This window comes from Lissotriton helveticus, chromosome 8, assembly GCF_964261635.1.
Source record: "Lissotriton helveticus chromosome 8, aLisHel1.1, whole genome shotgun sequence".
NCBI lineage: Eukaryota > Metazoa > Chordata > Amphibia > Caudata > Salamandridae > Lissotriton > Lissotriton helveticus.
In genome coordinates, this window is record NC_136069.1 from 1,708,322,743 (window position 1) to 1,708,335,215 (window position 12,473).

Sequence of the window (12,473 nt, forward strand, 5' to 3'; positions counted from 1 at the left end):
CCTCCAGAACTGAACACTCAAACAAAAATACAAGTATAGTCGGGGGCTGGCTCTACTTCATGTCCACAATGCCTGTGGAGGCAGGACTGGAAGGCAATTCTCACCCTTCCTCATTTCCTAAGGGCTTCATGAACCTTGACATCACGAGACTGAGCCTCACTTTGTCTCAACTATCATTTATTTTTCATTTCCCTCTCTCTCTCTCACTATCTTGTTTTCTGAGACCCTGGCCTATTTCCGGGGTTTTTGAAAGGATGACTATTCATACTGCTGTTTGTAACAAGCAATAATAGCCCTATTTTTATATGGCAACGCTCTTTACAATATTTACCAGCACTTTTAACATAAAATCAATCAAGCACAACCCTCATAAATAGTATATTTTCACATTTCGATCACTCTGCATATTAATTCGACTTTCTTTTAGTACAAATCTGTCCATCCCTCAGAGACATTAAGTGACCTCTTCTTAGAAAGGGCCACAACCATGCAGTGTGGATTCTTTTGTCACCTATGTTGGAAACAGGCAGCCATGGGCAAGTGGTGCTGTCTACGCTTTTAAACATGTAGAGAGTCTTTCAGCACATGAGCGAAACAAGCACAAACGCCGCAATCTTTGATTGGTGGGGCAGCTAAGGGCGCTTCTTTGAATACTTCCCCCTGCGTGGAGTTTGACTCCAACACACGAGGGACACAACTAGCAGCCTGCACCACCAGTGCTGAGGTGTAGCACTTGGTTGTGAGGCACTAGGCCACTGGTGCTCTCCAGAGCTAATCTCTGTGGATGGAAGAAGCTGTAAGAAGAAGATGCCCTACCCCTGGGCCTCGAAGCACAGGTTTTCACATTCTGGGCCTTATTTAACGTGCAGTGGACTGGGTACTCCATCAATAATATGGCGGATGTATTGTAAAAGTGCAATATTCTCACTACTTACAGATGACAGGACTTGTGTCACATATTGGCTGAATACATTATCTGCTAAACTTTAAATAAGACCCTTAGTTTAATGGGAACTGAGATTCATCCTACGGTTACTGCAAAACTGGGCACATCACAATACAAAGGAGTGCAAAACAGCTAACACTGTGTTTAATTCAACTTTACTGATTGACATTTCAACTTTCTTCAGGGCAGCTTACTGGGGACCAATGGTGTCCTAGTAGGATGGCCTTTGAAAATGGAATTTGCAGCATCCTATCTTAATACAGCACCCCTCAATTATTTCTGCATTGTAAATGGGCAAACTGACCTGTAGGTCAACTTAGTGTCAAATATAGTTCTTGTGTGATAGGAGCAATGTGTGTTTCAAAAGTAACCACAGCATCAAAGATGAATGCACCACACGCTTTGACCATGTACATGAACTATATGTTGAAGATAATACCTGCTCACGCCACTTTCATACAGCCTCCGATTTCGCAGGCACTTTTGTAAAAATCGCACGATATCTACAAAAGTGCCGATTTTGATCGCACTTTTGTAAAAATCACGGCATTTTTACAAAAGTGACGATTTTTTGGCAAACCGCGAAATCGCGAAATCCTGGAGGGTCTGCATATGGCATCATGGACACGCAAACTTAAAGCCCACCAAACAACGAACGTGCAACTTGAGCACTAAAACAGTCCCTTACCACCAACAAACCCCACAGCCCCACCCCATACCTCAAAAACTCTGAAGTACCTGTTGCGGTGGGGTTGGTCGTCCGTCCCCAACGAGGGGCCGAGAGTCTCCCCTGCAAATGGATCCCCAACTGACAGCCCTTTAGTCTCCGGGCCCATACTCTCCGGGCCCACCCCCCCAAGAGTCAAACTGAAGGGGAAAACATCCCACATAGCAACTCCCTTCCACACCCCAGGTCAATCATGCATTCCGTACAGGCAAAGAAAGTCCACAACACCATTCTGCCAGCAAAGGTCAAGGATCTGTTACCGGCTGTTCAGGAGCAGGGCCCCCGCATGACACGGAGCACATCCGGGAACGAGATTGTCTGTTACCTCTCCAATGTTGCCCTCGGGGTCCCTTCAGAAGCGCATCATTCTATGAGGAGTCCAACTACAGCCCCGGTGGAGTGTGTGGCCGCACCCGCACAGTTTCATCAGTCCATTTAAAAACCTCCTCTGTGGTAACAAATAAGTGTGTGCGTGATTGTAACACCACTTGTAGGCGAGCCGGGAACAATATAGCATTTGGCAGATTGAGGTCTCACAGGCGGGTTTTGGCTGCCATGAACGACTGGTGCTGCTGCTGCACCAGCCGTGTGTAATCCGGGAAGATCAGGATATGGTGATTGTCATACAACAGTGGTTCCTTCACTCGGGCCTGCTGCAACATAACGTCGCGGTCATGATAGTTCAGGAGCTTTGCAATCACTGCCGTTAGGCGGGCACCCACCGGAGGCTTTTGAGCCAGCGCCCTGTGGGCCCACTCTACGACGAAGCACCGGAACACGACGTCTGGGCGGAGCCAGCTTTCCAACCATTGCAGGAGGAAACACTCTATACTGCCTTTCTCGCAGCCCTCTTGAAAGCCAACAAAGAGTAGGTTGTTTTGCCGGGCCCGCACACTAAGCGTCCTCGACCCGTAATGCGAGGCCCTTCTGAATAATTTCCGTGTTTGCTAACTTCTGTTTCAGGGCTGTTTCAGGGTCTTCCACACCGGAGATGTGGGTCTCCCTTTCGGTGATAGGGGTCACAGCGTTCCGTAGATCCTGCCGCAGCAGCATGACGTCAACGCACATCGCGCCAATCTTAGCATCCAGCATGTCCCTTGATTGGGTGTTCGCCGTCATCGAAGCTGCTTTGTCCGGCCCTGTCTCCTGCTGGCCCCCGGTCGTGCCTGTTGTCGCACCCTGGCCGGTAAATTTATCGATAGGCCCATGCTTGGTGGTGCCGCTGCCTCCCTTGTCTCTCGTCATAGCCGTTTGTAATAAGAACTCCAAAGACTCAAATCTGGCCTGACCTGCCGCCCACTCGGGAACCCCCCCTGCGCATGCAGCCCTTCACGCACTGTTCAGCTGAGAGAAAGACCCCCCTAATCCGGGGCCCGTGCACCACCGACGGTGGCCCCCACAACCACTCAACAGTCTGCTACACCCGATCACGGGTGTCGTCCTCAAGGTCCCATCACCGTCGACACAGACACCACCAAGGCGAAAGGCGGCAACGTCCACTGTCACTCACCTCGCGGTCCGATCCTACCGCCGACTACCCGGAAGAAAAAAGGGGGGGTTTCCCCTGCCTAGTGGCAAGGGCCACTATGCAGATGGGCCCCCGGCTACCGCAATCGGGCCTTCACTGCCCTCACAGCACTCAGGGATGCGGGAGCGCGGCCACAGAGCTCTGCACCAGCCCCCTCTCAGCTCACCTCTTGGGGTCCGCGATGCGCAGCAGCCACCAGCCCCACATTCGCCGCCTCTGCACCACCGGGCCTCCGGGGTAGTCCAGGCCTGGTCCGCCCACCCATCAACAGCCACGTGCCACCGCAGGATATTGTTCAAGAGAGGTGGAGGCAGGCGCTCACCGCAGAAAATGGCGCCAGGAAACCACCAGTCCACAGCAGCTCCCCCGTAGAGTATCACCGTGGCTTGAGTGCACCGCCGAGCTGTACACTCTGACACTGGCCAGGGGGGACACAGCCGAGGGCCGCCCCACTGACTGCACCCCCTCCTGCTGCTACTCCGGTACACACTCCAGCTCCCGGGGCTCCTAGGATGCGGACCGCCACTCCCCCACGCCGTGCCCGCACTGCTCAGGCTACCACCTGTCCCGGCGCTCCGCTCGCCTTCTGGGGGCCGATCTGCCCCCTCAACCTCTGCTCACAGGAGCCGCCTCCGAGCGGGTGTTCAAGGTCACCCACGGTGCCCTCAGAGGAGAAGAAGGGGCGCCCACGGCCTCTCCACTGCCCAATGTCAGGCACGCTCAACTTTACACCCTGGCTCCACTGCACAATGTCAGGCCTCCCCTCGTGGGGACCCCAAAACCCTGGGTCCAGCCAACGTAGGTGCCGATTCCTCGCGTCGGAGCACCGCCACTGAGACCAGCAGCTCAAATATCACCTCCCAGACCTCGGGGGAGCCAAGGGAGGCAGGATACAGGTAGGATATCTAGAGGGCTGGACCAAACTCAGCTAGCACGTGTCCGCCATGTTTGCCTGCCTAGCCACGCCCCCTGTTCTGAGTTCTTTGGTGTACCCACTGGTATTTTGGGAATATTTTCTATGGATGTTTCTCCTGATGGGGACGATGTTGTCTGCGCAATTGGTGATCTAGGGGTTGAAGTTTTCACTCCCTGTTCAAGGTTGATGGCGTTAGCAGGGTTGAAGGTGTTGAGGGCATTCGCCCAGCTGGTCTGTGAGATTTTGTTCCACCTCTGGTGGGGGCGTTGGTCATCTTGGGGGTGGAGATGTGGGGGCTGGAGGTGCTGAAGTGGATGATGGAGTGACCGCTTCATGTGAGTTCTGTGTCATGGCTGTATTTGACACTGTTGCTGGAGGTGAAAATTGGGTACAGTGTGTGACCTGTGGTGTGTTCAGGGTTGTGGATGATCTGGTCATACTATTAAGGAGGTGTGTGAAGTTTTTGTCATTGGGGTCTTCTATGTAGGATGTAGTTCTTGGAGCTCAAGGCTAGGGGCACAATGCAGTCTGGGATGGTCTTCCAGAAACTGGTGTGCATGCCTTGGGGTCAGTCTGCGAGGGTGACTCTGATGGCTGTCTTGTCCACGTGGATCTTAAAGTTGAGATGTTCCATAGGGGTGGTGGTGATTCACTTATGATCTCTTTGTGGATGATGGCTGTTCCTTGTCCTCACTTGTTGGTGTGGTCCATATGAGTTATTTTATATCCGTTGAGCATCGCTGTGACAATGTCTGGGGCAGATGTGGGTTTAGGTCAGGTCTCAGTGAGGAAGACGATGTTGGGTGCGAGGGTGGCGATGAGCTGCCATAATTTAGTGGAATGCTTGCATTGTGAGCATGTTTTAAGAAAGGTGCATGAGAGCTGGTGCTTTTATTCAGTTGGTGTCTGTGGTGTGTTCATGGTGCGGCAGTCAGTGGACTGGTGTGTATGTAGTGGCAGGTGCAGTGGCAATTGGTGCAAGTAAAAGTTCCAATTGTGGAGCCTGGGTTTCCATGGTGGCAGTGTTTGTTGCAGCATCTGGAATTGAGGGTGTAGAACTCAGTAATGGGTGTATCTAATGGGGTCTGGTGGGCCTAGGATCGTGGCGCTGGGCATGGTCCAGGCGCGGACGGGCACAATAGGACTTGATTTTGGTGTGCCTTTGGCATGCCAGACATGTGCCCACTGCATGAATAGACTGTGCAGTGGTGCTACAACATGTTTTAAGTTGGTCCTGGGGTGGGTGGGGCCCCAGGGATGCGCCAGTTATTGTGCGCTATGCCGCCGCCTCCATGGATGTGTCGCATCTACAATGCGACGCACCATGAGGCAAAAACGGCACAGATGCATCACGCATCTGTGCTGTAAAGGCAGCGCATTGCTGGAGTTGCATCACAAGCAGGATGCAGCTCCAGCAAGGTTCTGGGCCCTATTCACACAATGCTGCGTCAATCGTTACGCCTGCTTCAAGTAGGCGCAGGGTTTTGACGCAGCATGGGCTCAAAAGTGACTGATTGAAATCTTGTAGCGCCGGAACCCTCCCGCCCCCTGTGCTGGCACGCCCACATGTGACGCAGGGCTTTACAACGTGATGCATCTCCCAGATGCGTCACGTTGTAAATAGCCCGCACCATGGCGCCATGGCATCTTTTGCGCCACCGCTGCATCACAAAAGTGATGCAACGGCGGCGTAAAAGAGGCGCAAGGGGGTTGTAAATCTTCCCAAGGCAATGTAAAATTCCTGTCTGGAAAACCCCAGCGGGAAAACCTGAGATGCTGCGGTGTCACTGGATCGGTTTGGCACAAGCAGGAACTTCAGGCCACAGGCAGGTGGCAGGCTAGGTATCCAGGTGCCTACCATGCGGGTCACCCTCTAACATCCAAAAAGTCTAAAGTGCTTGATTGGATGCATTCACAACATATGTTTTTCTGTGGCCAGAACTGTTTGCCACCCTGTGCTATGTACTGTTTTTGCCTTTGTCCAATGGACCTATGAGGCCAGGGATCCCTAGAGCATGGGCTCCAGGGTCATTTTTAGCTCTGCTATGAACTCCTGTTTCATTGGCTGATGGAACACTGGCTTACTCTGCAGATATCCAGATGGAATCTTCTATTGCTTGGGCCGGAGGGGGTTTGCTTAGGCCTGCAATCATGTGGTGTGGAACCGGAGACTTAGCCTGACAACAACCATTCTCTGAGCCTGGAGGAGCAGGAGAGAAGATGCGCTTGGTGAAAAAAACTATAGCTGTGACCATACTCCCACAGAAGAGTAGCACAAACCTAGCACTGGTCTGTCTGAAAAGCATGGTTGGAAAATGGTTTAGTAGCAGTGATAATCAGTGACCTACCACTAGTAATAAGGGCACAGACACAATAAAAGGTTCAGTCAAGGTCTCAATAAATAATTCTCTTACTCAACCCTTGGTAGCTAGCAATGAGCAGGCAGGCTTAGCTTAGGAAACAGGTGTGTAAAGCAGGCCTGGGTGTAGTTCCCTGAGTTTGGCTACCCGGAACTGCGTGGAGTGACACAAAAACTTCCAGGAGCTAAGCGATCGGTGGAGTGCAGTGTGAAATGCCATTCACACTGGTCTTCCTTCTGCTCGGGTACAAATTCTACCTGAGCGGCAGCGTGGAAAAAATTCTGCTGCACTATGTGGAGCGGCATTTTCTGCACTCTGTGAGTTCTGCGGAGCGCAGAACACTCTGCAAAATCCGCGAACGGAGCAGAGTTCACTGCCTAGGCCTAGTGTAAAGCATTTAAAAACACCAATAGATTGAATAGGTGACACACAAAACACAATAAAAATTCAACACCAATTTATAATAATAGGACATATTTTTTAAAACAAAAATGGATTCCAAAACAACAAAAATCAATATAGGCAACCGGATATATACATTTTGAAAGAATACATACTTTCTATTACTTAAAAAACAATAGCGCCAATTTGAGACATCTGTCTGCAATTTAAAGGGACAAATTCATAGTTTGAGGCCGACCACAATGGAGCCCTGGTCGGATACACTAAGCTGGAAGCCTCGGTCAAATTTTACCTCCACACTTAGAAACTTTTCTCGAGGATTTTCTCTGGATGTTGAGTGGGCCTCTGCAGCAGGCTAGATTCAAAGAGGCTTCATCGACTTGGTCCAGCATGAGCCCTCAGTGAACTCCTTGCAGTCTTGAGCTCCGGAACGTTCAACGGGATGAACGTGAAATCCTGGCCATCCGGGTCTAAGGGACCAACAATATCCACCCATAACGGCTTAAAGGGAGTCCCAACCACTGGCAGTGGTATCAAGAGAGCCTTTGGATTACCCCAGTCTGACACTGGCCTGACAGGTGAGAAGTGTGGCTCACTGGTTAGAGCGGCAGACCCTGAAGCAGAGATCGGCCTGGGACCAGGGTTCAATTCCCGGCACGGCAGGGTCTTGGGTCAATGTCCGCGGACTCGATAATTCTCGCTGAGGTGCCTACGCTAACCATAGGTCCCACTCTGCAACTCTGGGCAACAGCTTGCTTAATCTCCACAACGGCCCCAGCAGCACTGGGGATGCCTGGCTTCACCTTGGAGGTGCCCAGGAGGGACCATCTCACAGGGAAAGCCAGGACGGGTTCCCCAGCGGTCTACAGCGCCACGACACTCTGAGATGGAGTAACAGTGCGCTTTACAAGTATACTTACCTACCTACCTACAGGAGCTCCAGAACTCTTTCACTTTGACAGAGATGTTGGGACAATAGCAGTGGTGAACCAACCAGTTCCAAGTCCTATTCTAACCCAAATGATCTGTCAACGGGATATGATGAGTTAAGGTGAGGAGGTATTCTTGTAATTTTGTGGACCCTTCTTTGAAGTTTCTGGCCTTACTCTATGGAAATTGCTTGTTGCAGTAGAATCTGTGGAATCCACTGACATCACCTTTCACGTTGCCTGGAGGCAGTCTGCCTCAAGCTCTCAAGGGTGTGACACTCTCTCTGTCCTGACACTACTCCTTTTTAGAGGGTCCACCGGCTCCAGTCAATTCTGTCAAATCTGACAGATCTTGCAGGGATGGAATCCCTTCTTCAGAGGTCAGATCCTTCTACTCTAGTCAGATTCCTGCTCACCTCTGGAGTTCCTTGGGCTGGCTCACCAGACCTTTGTCCTACTCCTTGGATGCTTGGTCCATTGTTCCAGGGTCCAATTGTCCATCATTTCTCTTCAGGATAGCCTCTGACCTGGTCAGAGCACATAACCCACTCAGGGAGATCCAGCATCCTTGCATGGATCATTCTCTCCACCCCTGACCAGACACCTCAAGATCATTTCAGAGAAGACACTGTACAGGGAGTGCAGGGGACACAACTACTTTCTTAGGGCATGCCACACTTCCCCATTCCAAAGTCACCATTGACGTGGAATGGAGTTTGGCTCTGCTGTCTTCATAGATTACATGGTGATACACACCAGGTCTGATCTGCACTTGGAGAAACTAGCTTCTCCGCGACCATCGTCACACTGGCTCCAGCATATTTCAGTACCTCAACCTCAGCCTCAGTTCCATTGATATTAGCCTCTGCCCATACCTCTTCATGCTGGAAGGCAAGGCAGCCAGGCTTGCAATTACCACTCCACCAAGGGACACTAAGGATGCCTCTGTCAAACCTCTCCCCTTCTATGGGGCAATCTCCACCCCCTCACTTATTCTGGCAATCCCCCTGGGTCTGCCCACAGTGCGGTGCATCTTTGTGCAGACAGCCTCTCCTTTCTTGTATCCTGGTCGATTACAGTCATAACACTTCCCGTATTTGAGGTATCAAATAACCTACCAGGTTCTCCCTGATACCCCATCCATTTGAAGTTGGATTGGCTCAGGGCCCCCCTTCCTTACACAGGTATTTGTGGATCTTGAGAGGAATCTTTCTGTTTTTTACCTTCTCTTCCCTGGGGGGGGGGTCCTGTCCTCCCATCTTCTGTTCACCCCCCCCCCCAGTGCTGATTGCAAACCACTCATCAGCTAGCTCCCCCAGCTCTCTGGGGCTAGTCAGCTTAGAGGTACTGGTGTAACTTCTCTTGTACACAATTAGTCAGGATGTGATCCTTAAGATTTAAGGTATGCCGCCCCTCAAAGGAACATACTTGATTCCCATCAATCCATACCTCCAGTGCCTTCACGGAGATGTTCACAAAGTCCACCCAGGACTAGGTATTTACTTTCTGGGTGTCCCTGAACTTCACCCGGTACTGTTCTGGAGTCAAACAAAAAAAACCTGGCTCGCCCCAAGACTCCACGGCATGGAGAAAAATGAAACAATAAAAAACTTGCTTTATTCTCGTTTTATTTTTCAAGTTTTGAAGCTGCAGCTGATGGCGGTGGGTGACGCTCCTCCCCCATATCAGAGGAGCCACCCGTGGCATCCTCAGCAGAAGGGCGCCACTATATAGAAGATTGTAGCAGATTCACACCTTGTGTCTCGACCCAGGGCCAGGATGTAGTCACACATAACCTAGGAAGGTTAAATAACTGTAGGCTTTGTTTTAAAAGTAGCCTGCGTCAATCTATGACCCAATCTATTAACAGGCCAGGAAAGATCTTATTGTGGGTACAATCTGCATTTGTTTTTTAAAGGCACAAAGTAATAAAAAAACATTCCCATTACTCGCACACAGAGCTTTGACACTATTTAAAACAATTCAAAGTCGGATGCAATTGCGAATGCAACAACTGCATTTTCCAAACGTGATTATAGCCTTAGAGCCTGAACTAGCGGGCTCTAACGGCCACTAAAGGCCCGCTCCAGCGTTAATGGCCCGAGCCAATGGTGAGGACCATTTACAAGGGAACGGGCCTAAAATGGCCGATAGCGCCCGCTAGGAGGGCTCTAATCCTATAGTCAATCTTGCCTGTCCTCCGGGCTATTCATGTTTTACATCTAATCGCCGGTCTAGAGGTGGAGGTATCGCCTTATTTATCAAATCCGCTTTCGCGTGTACCTGGACGGTCTTGCAGATTGCTGGATGTGAAAGCGCGCTGTTTAAGGTCACCATCAGTCCCCAGTTCTCGCTGTCAGGGATGGTTGTTTACCGCCCCCCAGGCAGCGACGTTGCTTTTAGGGGTGCCTTTCCGGAGGCAGTGAGCACATTGGCTAGTGGCTGCGCTAATTTCTCGATATTAGGTGACCTCAACCTCCATTTTGACAGGCTAGAGACTTTGGCCATCAGTGGTTTTCTGGCCGACTTAGAGGCCCTGCAGTTGATCCAGCTGGTCTCTCAGCCTACACATGTGGCCGGTCACACTTTGGATCCGTTTTTTACGAACCTATCGGACGTCTAAATTGCGGCGGTTGCTCCTGTGGCATGGTCTGACCACTTTTTGGTGTCCGTCTGGCTACCCCTTCCTGCTATCCCTACTATTCCATCTTCTAAACGGATCCCCCAGCACCATTGGAACAAGCTTAGGCTAGAGGACCTTCATCACATCATGGCTGTTGAGCCTCTAGGCCCTCTGCTTAATGCTTCTTCGGGCTATGACCTGTTTTGTAACTGGATTACTAAGGCGCTGGACGCCCTGGTACCTATCATCTCTAGTAAGTCCAGTTCCCGGCATGCTAGCCCCTGGTACGATGGCGCGCTTCGCGCGTTGAAGGCCTCCTGTAGACGGGCAGAAAGGGAGTGGCGTAAGACGTATGACGCCGTCAGAAAAACTGCTTATCTGGCTTCTGTTAAGCTCTACCACCGAGCTATATGCAGAGCCCGGGCGGCGTTCTACGCGGCTGAATTCCGTAGCAGCCTCAATCCTACCAAGACCATCTTTAAAACCATAAAAGATCTGATGGCAAAGAGAGCTGCTCCGCAGTTGGATAGCTCCATCTCCCATTGCGAAACCCTAGCCACTTTTTTCTTGGACAAAGTTAAGAACATCTACCAGGCGTTTCCAAGTACAACGCTACCTGTGATCCCCTTGAGGGGCTCCAGTAGCTATCCGTCGCTGCACTCTCTCCCCATTCTCTCTGATGAGGAGTTCGCCAAGTGGGCACTGCGAGTCAAATCTGGCTTGCCTGCAGACCCGCTAAGATCTGCCCTCTTCAGGGATGTTGCTTTTCAGGGACGCACGATAGTGTGTTCACTGATTAATCTCTCCCTGACCTCGGGCCTTGTTCCCGCCAAGTGGAAGCAAGCGGTGGTTTCCCCGATCCTAAAAAAAACATCTTTGGATCCTCTAAAACCAGAGAACTACCGCCCTATTTCTCTGCTTCCCTGGCCGGCCAAAGTCATGGAGGCCCACGTAAATCTGGCCCTCGCGGAGCATATGACCCGAGCTAATGTCCTTGATCCCATGCAGAATGGGTTCCGTGCTGGTCACAGCACGGAAACGGCCCTTCTGGCTATGGTTGAGCATTTTAGGACTGTGCTGGATGCAGGTCAAACGGCAGCGCTTATTTTATTAGACCTTAGCGCTGCCTTTGACACTGTCTCCCATCGCATCCTTCTACACCGCCTACAGGACATTGGCATCTGTGGTTCGGCTCTGCAATGGTTCCGCTCCTTCCTTAGTGATCGCTCCTTCTGCGTTGCCACCCCTCCTTTCCAGTCCAAGTACCATCCTTTGGACCTGGGGGTTCCCCAGGGCTCCTCGCTGAGTCCCATGCTTTTTAATCTGTACGTGCAGCCGCTGGCTGAGGTCGCCAGGCAGTGGGGCCTAACCATGGTCTCTTATGCCGACGATACTCAGCTAGTGGTTACGATCAGCGGGGATGCCGAGCAGGATGCCCCCAGGTTCCGAAACGGACTGAGAGAGGTGGCCAGCTGGATGAATAACAACTGTCTCCAGCTGAACGCGAAAAAAACGGAGGTGATGATCGTTGGAAGAGATGCGGACCACTGGGGGGACAGATGGTGGCCACCTGAGCTGGGGCCGGCCCGGCACCAGTCTTGGAACTCAGGAATTTGGGAGTGTGGCTTGACCACACATTAAGCTTTGTGACCCATACCAAGAGAGTGGCGGCAGGCTGTTTTGGTGTATTACGTGGCCTAAGACCTGTGCTCAAATTTTTTGACGCTTCAACAAGACAGCTGGTCATCCAAGCAATGATTATTTACCGGTTGGACTACGCTAGTTCACTCCTTCTCGGAGCGAACCAAGCTGAGATTCTTCGTTTACAACGGGTTCAGAACGCAGCGGCTAGGGCGGTGGTCGGTTTGCCTCGGACCTGTCCCACCTCTAATACTCTTCGGTCCTTGCACTGGCTACCGATTAAAAAGAGAATTCACTTTAAGGCTCTTAGCCTGGTCTTTAAAATTCTGCATGAGTCGGCACCAGAGATTCTTAATAAACTTATCTCTCCCTACGTTCCAACTCGTTCACTCAGATCTCTC

General features: G+C 51.3%; 1 protein-coding gene across 1 annotated transcript in view; it reads left to right on the top strand.

Annotated features, from left to right (window-relative positions):
• The window catches only part of LOC144772167 (tyrosinase-like), a 175,233-nt gene that overhangs the window by 38,336 nt on the left and 124,424 nt on the right, over positions 1–12,473 (top strand). The gene's annotated exons all lie outside the window — the stretch shown is intronic.